Below are 10,929 nucleotides of genomic sequence, written 5' to 3' on the forward strand. Positions count from 1 at the left end.
TTTCTGTAGTGTAATCAATGGGTTTAAAGTGCTTTTATATTCATTTCCCCATATCTCCACACAGTAACTCAAATAGGGTAAGACAAGACAACAATATAGAGTATACAACATCCTCTGTTCCAGAATATGTTTTGCCCTGCACAATACTGCAATACTCCTTGATACTTTGGATCTAACGTATCTTATATGAGATTTCCAACAGAATTTACTGGGCTTAAAGTGCAGACTCTCAGCTTTAGGTTAAGGGTATTCACATCCAAATTGAAGGAAGGGTTTATGAATTATAGCTCTTATATATAATAACCAAAAGTAATTAGACAATTGACTCAAAAGCTGTTTCATGGGCCAGTGTGGGCTATTTATTCCTTCATTATTTCTTTATCAATTAAGCAGGTAAAAGGTCTGAGTTGATTCCAAGTGTGGCATTTGCATTTGGAGGCTGTTGCTGTATACGCACAACATGCAGTCAACAGAGCTCTCAATGCAACTGAAACAGGCCATCCGTAGGCTGTAAAAACAAAACAAAAATCCATCAGAGAGATAGTGGGAACATTAATACTGGCCAAATTAACTGTTTGGTACATTCTGAGAAAAAAAGAATGCACTGGTGAGCTCGGCACCACAAAAAGGTCTGGACGTCCATGGAAGACAAGAGTGGTGGATGATCACAGGATCCTTTACATGGTAAAGAAAAACCCCTTCACAACATCCAGCCAAGTGAAGAACAGTCTCCAGGAGGTAGGCATATCATTATCCATGTGTACCATAAAAGAAAGACTTCACACAAGCAAATACAGAGGGTTCACCACAAGGTGCAAGCCATTCATAAGCCTCAAGAATAGAAAGGCCAGATTAGACTTTGACAAAAAACATCTAAAAAAGCCAGCCCTGTTCTGGAACAGCATTCTTTGGACCGATGGAACTAAGATCAACCTGTACCAGAATGATGGGAAGAAAAAAGTATGGAGAAGGCTTGGAACGGCTCATGATCCGACGCATACCACATCATCTGTGAAAAAACGTGGAGGCAGTGTGATGACATGGACATGCATGGCTTCCAATGGCACTGGGTCAATGGCACTGTTTATTGATGATGTGACAGAAGACAGAAGCAGACAGATGAATTCTGAAGTGTTTAGGGATATTCTGTCTGCTCAGATTCAGACAAATTCAGCAAAGTTGATTGGATGGTGCTTCACAATACAGATGGACAATGACCCAAAATATAGTGTGTAAGCAACCCAGGACTTTTTTTAAGGCAAAGAAGTGGAATATTCTGCAATGGCCAGAGTCAATCACCTGATCTCAACCCAATCAAGCATGCATTTCACTTGCTGAAGACAAAACTAAAGGCAGAAAGACCCACGAACAAACAACAACTGAAGACTGCTGCAGTAAAGGCCTGACAAAGCATCACAAAGGAGGAAACCCAGCATTTGGTGATGTCCATGTGTTCCAGACTTCAGGCAGTCATTGCCTGCAAAGGATTCTCGACTAAGTATTAAAAATGAACATTTTACTTACAGTACAGGCCAAAAGTTTGGACACACCTTCTCATTCAATGTGTTTCCTTTATTTTCATGACTATTTACATTGTAGATTCTCACTGAAGGCATCAAAACTATGAATGAACACATGTGGAATGACATACTTAACTTAACAAAAAAGTGTGAAATAACTCTAAATATGTCTTATATTTTAGATTCCTCAAAGTAGCCACCCTTTGCTTTTTTGTTGTTAATAAAATATATATTTGTTGTTGTTAATAAAATATATAATAATAATATTATATATATAATAACATATTATTATTAACACATATTATATTAAATATTATTATTATATATTTTATTAACAACAAAAAAGCAAAGGGTGGCTACTTTGAGGAATCTAAAATATAAGACATATTTTTCAGAGTTATTTCACACTTTATTGTTAAATACATAATTCCTATGTGTTCATTCATAGTTTTGATGCCTTCAGTGAGAATCTACAATGTACCAAATAGTCATGAAAATAAAGGAAACGCATTGAATGAGAAGGTGTGTCCAAACTTTTGGCCTGTACTGTATGATTGTTAATTTGTCCAATTACTTTTGAGCTCCTGAAAATAGGAGACTGTGTATAAAAATGGTTGCAATTCCTAAATGTTTCATACAATATTTTTGTTCAACCCTTTGAATTAAAGCTGAAAGTATGCACTTCAATTACATCTTGATTGTTTCATTTCAAATCCTTTGTGGTGGCATACAGAGCCCAAATTATGGAAATTGTGTCACTGTCCAAATACTTCCAGACCTAACTGTATATAAATAAAAGACTGTCAATGACCCCAGGTGTGGGACTTTATTAGGTCAAACAGGTTTGAGGGGTCAGGCAAAGGACTTGGTGGAGTCAGGCAAGGGTCAGGCGATCATCGTTGTAATCCATGGAGCAGGGCAGGAACCGTGGTGCAAGGTGCTGGGCTGGAGGTGTCCATGGTGCTGAGTGCCCACTGATGAGCTAAATAAAACATTCTATTTCTGATGAGTCAACAGCACTAGGGCTCCTTCACAAAACCCTTACTGGAATCTTCATACACTCTGTGAATTAGTCTTTACTTTCTGATGAGTCAACAGCAATAACCCCATCCAGTGCGACATGTAGATAGCATATATTTAGAATATGTAAAATGCAAACACCAGAAATGCAAGAAAGTTTATGAGGTATACCAAATGGAATTAATAACAAGTGTTACAACCCTTCTGTCTAGAGTAAAATAAGGGCCTAACAGGGTAGAGTGCAGAATGTACAGGTGTGTTGCAACACAAATGCCAAAAAAAAGTGTACAAGGGATCAAATCAATTCAAGTTTTATTTGTATAGCGCATCTCACAAGATGCGACTCAATGCGCTTCAATCAAGACATCATTGCTGTTTGCACTTTATCGCAAGTGCTCTTTCAACATTGTCTCTATGGTCTTTCAGCTTCCTTTTCTGTTCTTTGCTCACATTTTCGACCATATAATGGTGAGACAGCTGCTTCTCACTGTTGAGAGAAAATGTTATAAAGAAGTGATTAATAAATAATTTAAGAAACTCACATTCATCAGTGGTTGCAAACTGTCATGGAAATTGTATTAGCACTCTCCTCATGTTTCCAGCTTACCTCAAGTCATACTGTGGTCCACATGTATACATTTCCATGGCTTTCTCATTGGAAACACAGTTTACAGCTGCAATGGCGTGGACTGTTGCCTGTGTCATGAAGTGATTAAAGCCACACGTTTACCAGTTATAGTAAAATGTAGACATCTAAGAAGGTTGTGCCATGTTGCAGGTGACAACTAAGCAAGACCTGATATGAGCAAATGGCATTATAAGATCCTACTGGATATTGACCATGAGTTAAAGTGTGACATATGTTATAATATGAAATATGTAGTCTATAAATAAATAAAACGTGTCAGTGAATTGTCACCTCTGGCAGAAGCACATCAATGACGAATGCCACCGGATCAGCCAATGTTGTCTGTGTTTTTTTTACCACTCCTGAGAGGAAGTTAACTAGTCTGTCCATTTGGTCATCATCGTCAAAGAAGATGACGCCTGTGGCCTTCTTTTTTGCCCAAAGAGACTTGACTTGTCCTGCCATGATTGCCTGCAAATATATAGTTTGTTGGGAGGATGCTCTATGTAAATGTACAATCACTACACAAATATAAAACATTTCACTTTCATTATTTATATTATGCTTAAATGTGTCACTTTACTTAGACATTTCAGTTGCAAACTCACTTCAAGATGTTGCAGTAAGCCTTTGTCCTGAGTGACGAAATCCACTAACAAGTCATTGGTCACTCTTCGTTGGTGTTGGGCTTGTTGAGCCCTTTCCTAAAATAATAATACAGTACTTAACCATGTTACAATGAAAAGGTGCAGTTAAGTACTGAATGAGTCACTTTCTTTCCTTGATCATTTGCACTTCCTTACTTACCTCAAGTGTCTTGATAGAAAGTGTGGTTTCACTATCCAGGCTTCTGACATCTTTGTCCATGGTAACATCACTTTCCTAAATGGATACACACATAAGCATGACTATGTGTACAGCTGTGAATGGTGGATAGTATGTTTGTATGCAATAAACTTCATTCACACTAACCAATTCTTTAGGAGGAAAGCTGTAAGGCCTCTTGAAGTATGCGTGGTCCTCGTCAGTGTCCAGTGGCATCTGTACAGAGTCCACCATTATTGCCAGTATGTTTTACATGAAAGGGTTAACTACTTCAAAAAGAGATCCAGGCTGGATTCAGAATGACACAAGTCCTCTTGATAATAAATGTACAAATACAATTATTATTTTTGTAGCACTGCAGCATACCCTTCCAGCCCAAGGTTTTCCACCAGGACAATACACCACCACCTTCTCAGGAGAGACATGTCATCCTAAAGAAAGAGCAGTTACTCAATTTGCATTCAAAGTCTTATAGCATATTGATATACTGTAATGGGTTCTTGTTTTCTTAATACTTACAATGCTGAAGTCAAAGGTAGCCTCCATGGCGAAATACCAGGCATACTGTAATGAGAAAAGACAAAGACAAGATTACCATGTGACAGCTTATAACTCAGTGAGAAGGTAGTCACACACATCCAATGAAATGTACATGGCTGATAACTCCATAGGAAAGTGATATGAGAGGTCTGCACACACGAATGTTCCTTAATACCTTTTATTGCACACCTTTTTATTTGCAAATGCACAAACAGAATGTTGGTCAGGTCTAAGTGGTGGTCAGTCATTGTTACATACATTTACACATTTTTTGATGGTTTTAAGGAACAATCAAGTGTGCCATATCACCTGGTGGCATTACCATAACTCACCATTATCATGAAGACACCACAGTCATTGCCACTGGTCTGCCTCGGAAGCCCCTGTACGAAGAAAAGTTACAGTTAGAGAATAGTAGGTAATTATGACTATAGCTATAATATGATAGTAACATTCAAACAATACCTCCAAATCCAGACCAGTCTTCTCTGTCCAGGATCCCGCAACAATTTTCTCAGCAACACCCCTGGGCAACCAAGAATAAAACTAAGTCAAACAAAGAAGTACACACCTCCTACAGGAGAGAAAAAAGGAACAACATTCGTACCACTGCTGCTTCAGAACCACTTCACACCATGCAAGTCGGTCGATCATGCTTATTTGCAAAAGTTCAATGAGGAGGATTTCTCTGTGTCTCTCTTTCGTTGTGTTGGAAATGTGTCATCATAGGCAGGTCAGGAGACCGCCAGGCAGGTCAGGGGAACGTGACTGCCAGAGCAAAAAATATGTGGGGCAACCTTAATAGTGTTCTGTAGGCTTCAGAGGTGAATCCCCTTGGAGTTTTGAAATACTGCGAATCTAGAAAGAAAATTTCTTTCTGGTGTGGCCTCATTACCTACAGGGAATAACGCATTCTGGACAATAAGCAAAAAGGACACTTTGGGGGTAATACAATAGACACAAACTCACAAGCAAATGGCATATGAAGGTTAAAGCTGAGAAATGCTCAACTACATTGTATGTCTTTATAATCTACTACTGTGGATGTCATATGTTGCATATAAAGTTATGCTCTGTATATATATATATGGGTATAGTACACTTACACACAGGACAAAGTGGCCTGGAACCCACAGTGGAAGGATAAGGGCATCCTTCTGATCAGCATGTTCCTGTTCAAAACCATGTACTGCATTTATCATTTTTATCCAACACTTAACTGGGGTGTGCATGATTATGAATTACATGATAATTTGATGAAGTCCTTTCTCATACATGTAGTGTTTTTTTTGGCTTAGTGTTAGGAAACCATTTAATTTACCTTGATGAAATCAAGTAAAAAAAAAAAAGAAGGTATTTAGGACCAACACAGCTAATGTGCTGATGTCCCATGAAGGGCATGCCAATTGTAATGCTGGATACAATGTTGTCTACATAGCTGTTTATCTTATTCAAATACCGGCTCAATCATTTGACTTACTGGGAAATGGCTCATGGGATCACAGTTGTGGGGCTGGACCCACGTTGCGGTTACATGAAGGTCAGCAATGAAAACCTCCTTTCCCTGTAGAATTCAAGTGCATCTAAAATTAGTCAATGCTAGAAAATGGTACGTAAAACATATGGCTGAGTTCCAGCTATCTATTAAAATCACAACAAGGCATATAAGCCACAACATTACCTTTTCATCCAGGCACTTCAACAATCAACTATCCTTAGTATAAACATTTCTTGCATAAATGATTTGAAAAAAACATACCTTCATAGTAGCCATTTGGTGAATCAGCCTGAGGCAAGCGTTTCCTGCCTGGTGATGTAGTTTACAGATAGCGTTAGACAATGAATTCATGACAATTTCTTTTCAAAATCCATCCGTAAAGACCCAAAAAAGAGAATGTCGTAAAGCAGAGCGCAGATGGAGAAAAACAAACCTTCAAGTCCACTATGATATCTATAAAGAGAATCTTCAGAACTATAACTTAGAAATAAGAAGTGCCAGGCAATCATTTTTCTCTAAGATCATAAACAATAACATCAATAATGCCCGCATCCTTTTCAGAACTGTTGACAGACTAACAAATCCCCCAACACCCATTGCTCAGGAATTTCACTCAACTAGTAAATGCAATGAGCTTGCATCCTTTTTTAACAATAAAATAGAAACCATTAGACAAGGCATTAGGTCTTCTGTGTCAGGCATGAAAAACATGTCCCCATTAACAACCCCAAATAGGGCGGACATAACAACCATGTCACAATTTAACACCATTGATTACAAGACCCTAGATAAAATCATGTCACGTCTTAAACCATCCACCTGTGCCCTTGATGTCCTGCCAACAAGCTTTTAAAAAAACATATTTAGCTGCATGGCAGGCGAACTAATACAAATAATTAACACCTCCCCTTCATCGGGAATCTTCCCTGAAGCCCTGAAAACTGCAGTTATTAAGCCTCTACTAAAAAAGAACGGCCTAGACCCATTTGTACTAAACAACTACAGACCCATATCAAACCTTCCCTGTACAGGAAAAATTATTGAAATGGTTGCCCACGAACAACTTAGCAATTATTTGACCCTAAATGATCTCTTTGATGACTTTCAATCAGGCTTTCGCCCCCTACATAGCACTGAAACGGCCCTTATTAAGGTCCTTAATGACATTCGCGTAAACACAGACTCCGGAAAAATCTCAGTTTTGGTACTACTGGATCTTAGTGCTGCCTTTGACACTGTAGACCATGACATTCTAATAGATAGACTAAAAACCTGGGTAGGACTTTCGGGCACTGCCCTAAACTGGTTTAGATCCTACCTACAGGACAGAAGCTACTATGTCTCCATTGGCAACTTTGTATCTGACCAAATTAAAATGACATGTGGGGTTCCCCAAGGGTCAATCCTTGGCCCCCTTCTATTCAATCTCTACATGCTTCCATTGGGACACATCATAAAAAAGAACAAAATTGCCTACCACAACTATGCGGATGACACTCAAATCTACATAGCCCTCTCACCGAATGACTATAGTCCCATTGACAATCTCTGTAATTGCATTGAGCAAATAAACGCCTGGATGACACAAAACTTCCTCCAACTAAACAAGGACAAAACAGAGATAATTGTATTCGGTGCACCTGACAAAAGATCGAAAGTCAGTGCAAAACTTGATTCTCTCTCTCTTCACAGTAAAAAACAGGTCAGAAATCTTGGTGTAATTCTAGACTCCGATCTAAACTTCAATAGCCACATAAACTCAATAACTAAATCAGCCTACTATCACCTGAAAAACATAACAAGAATGAGAGGTTTCATGTCCAAGCAAGACCTTGAAAAACTCATCCATGCATTTGTTTCGAGTAGACTTGATTATTGTAATGGTCTACTAACAGGCCTATCTAAAGGAGCTGTTCGTAAATTGCAGCTCATCCAAAACGCCAAAAGGGTCCTAACAAAAACAAAGAAATTTGAACACATTACACCAATCCTGAGATCCCTGCACTGGCTACCAGTCTCTCAGAGAATTGAATTCAAAATCCTCCTAATTACATACAAATCACAAAATGGTATTGGACCAAAATACATATCAGATCTCCTCCCACCCTATATTCCCGCAAGGTCCCTAAGGTCAGCTGAGACAAATCAGCTAATAATCCCAAGAGTAAAAACAAAACACGGTGCAGCAGCTTTCAGTCACGCTGCTGCATGCTCCTGGAACAAACTCCCTGAAGAAATCAAACAGGCCCAAACCCTTAAAATATTTAAATCTAAGCTAAAAACCTTCATGTTTTGCACCAGTTATGATTAAACACAAACACTTCTATCAATGTCTTTTTTCCATTAACTATTGTCTTTTTAAATGTTTTATCTATTTACTTCTTATATTTGCTTTTATTCATTGTAATTTTTATTTTCTTATGCTCCTCTTGTGGAGGGATGTGGAGGGATATGGAGTGGTGTAGAGGGATGTAGAGGGATGTGGAGGGATGTAGAGGGGTGTAGAGGGATGTAGAGGGATGTAGAGGGATGTGGAGGGATGTAGAGGGATGTGGAGGGATGTAGAGGGATGTAGAGGGATGTGGAGGGATGTAGAGGGATGTAGAGGGATGTAGAAGGATGTGGATGGATGTGGAGGGATGTAGAGGGATGTAGAGGGATGTAGAGGGGTGTAGAGGGATGTAGAGGGATGTAGAGGGATGTGGAGGGATGTAGAGAGATGTAGAGGATTGTAGAGGGATGTGGAGGGATGTAGAGGGATGTAGAGGGATGTGGAGGGATGTAGAGGGATGTAGAGGGATGTGGAGGGATGTAGAGGGATGTAGAAGGATGTGGAGGGATGTAGAGGGATGTAGAGGGATGTAGAGGGATATGGAGGGATATGATTAAACACAAACACTTCTATCAATGTCTTTTTTCCATTAACTATTGTCTTTTTAAATGTTTTATCTATTTACTTCTTATATTTGCTTTTATTCATTGTAATTGTTATTTTGTTATGCTCCTCTTGCTGTCTTTTTAAATAATGCATGTAAAGAACTTTGAATTGCCCCTGTTGTATGAAATGTGCTATACAAATAAACTTGCCTTGCCTTGCCTTGCCTTGCCTTGCCAAAACATACCTTCACCACTAACATGGATAGTTGTAACATACAAATGAGTCGATGTCCTTTCAAAACCGTTCAAAACGTTGCAGAACACACATAACTTCGCGGGGTTCGTGTGAACTGTTCGTGTGAACTGTTTATAACGATTAATGGGTCATTAATTAATTTAAAACTCTATTTTCTATTTACGAAGTCCAGGTCATATCCTGTTAATTAACCCATGTCATATCCTGTTAACCCATGTCATATCCTGTTAACCAAATATGGTCCATCAAGTTTCCGGGTGATAGATTTGATGTCTGCAGCTGGACCCTTCTCAGCGAATCATAGCGCTACCTATGGCCGGAAAGGGCAGAACCTATGACCGGAACCGGAAAAGTGGGAAAATCTGGTAGGGTGGGAAAATTCGGTACCTACACCTGTTTGTCAAGATTTGACCTATCAGTCCATGGAAAGCTGGCTTCCTTCCATACGATACTCTTTCCCTCTGAGTTTAATTATGGTGTTTCCTTCTTTTAACAGCTGGGACCTAAATGAATGTGACCACAGTTCCTTGTTTTATTATTCTTAAATGTATTCCCATTATTTAAATATCAGGGGGGTATTCCATCAACGTCGCTAAAGGACAATCCAGGCTTATTTTGATAAATCCTGCGAGATAAAAATAAATAAATAAAGCCTTAAGTGCGAGACTTATCCAAATAAGCCTGGATTTTCCTTTAGTGACTGATGGAATACCTCCCAGGTCTTGGCAATTACTAGATGTACTGAATCTTCTGTGAGTGAACCTTCTGTGAGTGAGACTTCTGTGGGTGAAGCTTCTGTAGGTGCCTTTCTTCGTCTTCTTTTGCCTGACAGGACCTTCTTATCATAACCAGCCTCTCTTTTCCTGGCATTTCTGTAGCGCCGTAACCTAACTGTGTCTTCTGTCAATTGCCGTTGATGTGGAAAAATAGATGGGAGATAATCCGGATGCTTGAAGCTCAGCTTCTACCCTAGGGCCATTCAGGCCCTGAACACAGCAAAGACCTAGGTTCTAGGCCCTGGACAATCTAGACAATTTGATGGCAGCTACTAGATTGTAATCAAGTGCAATACTGAAATACAACTGTGAACATTTCAAACCTGCAAACTGCGACACTTTAAATGAATGTGCAATAATACTATGTGCAATATGACAACCCTCGTGTACAGAAGGTTCAGAGATAGGAAATGTTAGGATATTTATAGCATAGCATAGAGTACAGCACAGTGTTTTATTTGTATAGTATAGTAGTATAGTAATAGTATAGTAGATAGTGTATATAGCCTTTATTTATGTAAACCAGCTCTTTTCCCTTCTTGTTTTTAGTATTTTTTTTTCCTAGCACCAGGGGAGCCCCCCCCCCCCCCCCCTAAATTTCGTTGTATGGTATCTGTACTGTATTAATGACAATAAAGACCATTCATTCAGTCATTCACATGGAATCCTGAAACCAGTATGGTAAGTGTAAGCCAAATGCAGATACTTGTTCAAAAGAACTTTATACAGCTTTTGGTTAAATGCATTCATAAAATGTAGTCATAAAGTCTTACCTTAACACATAATCCCCCCCCCAAACAGCTGATACTTCACTCAATACTATAGTCACCAATTCTAATTCTGGACTGTACAACTAATCACATCTCACAAGTGAATGATGTGTATTTCTGCAATAGTCATGGCATTAATGCAGCATTTTGACACTACTTTGACGTTTAACATTATAACTGTTGGGTTTAACATCATTCACTAACCTGTGATGAAGTGTT

Source organism: Nansenia antarctica (genome assembly GCF_963989245.1).
Source record: "Nansenia antarctica genome assembly, chromosome: 2".
In the NCBI taxonomy this organism is placed as follows: Eukaryota; Metazoa; Chordata; class Actinopteri; order Argentiniformes; family Microstomatidae; genus Nansenia; species Nansenia antarctica.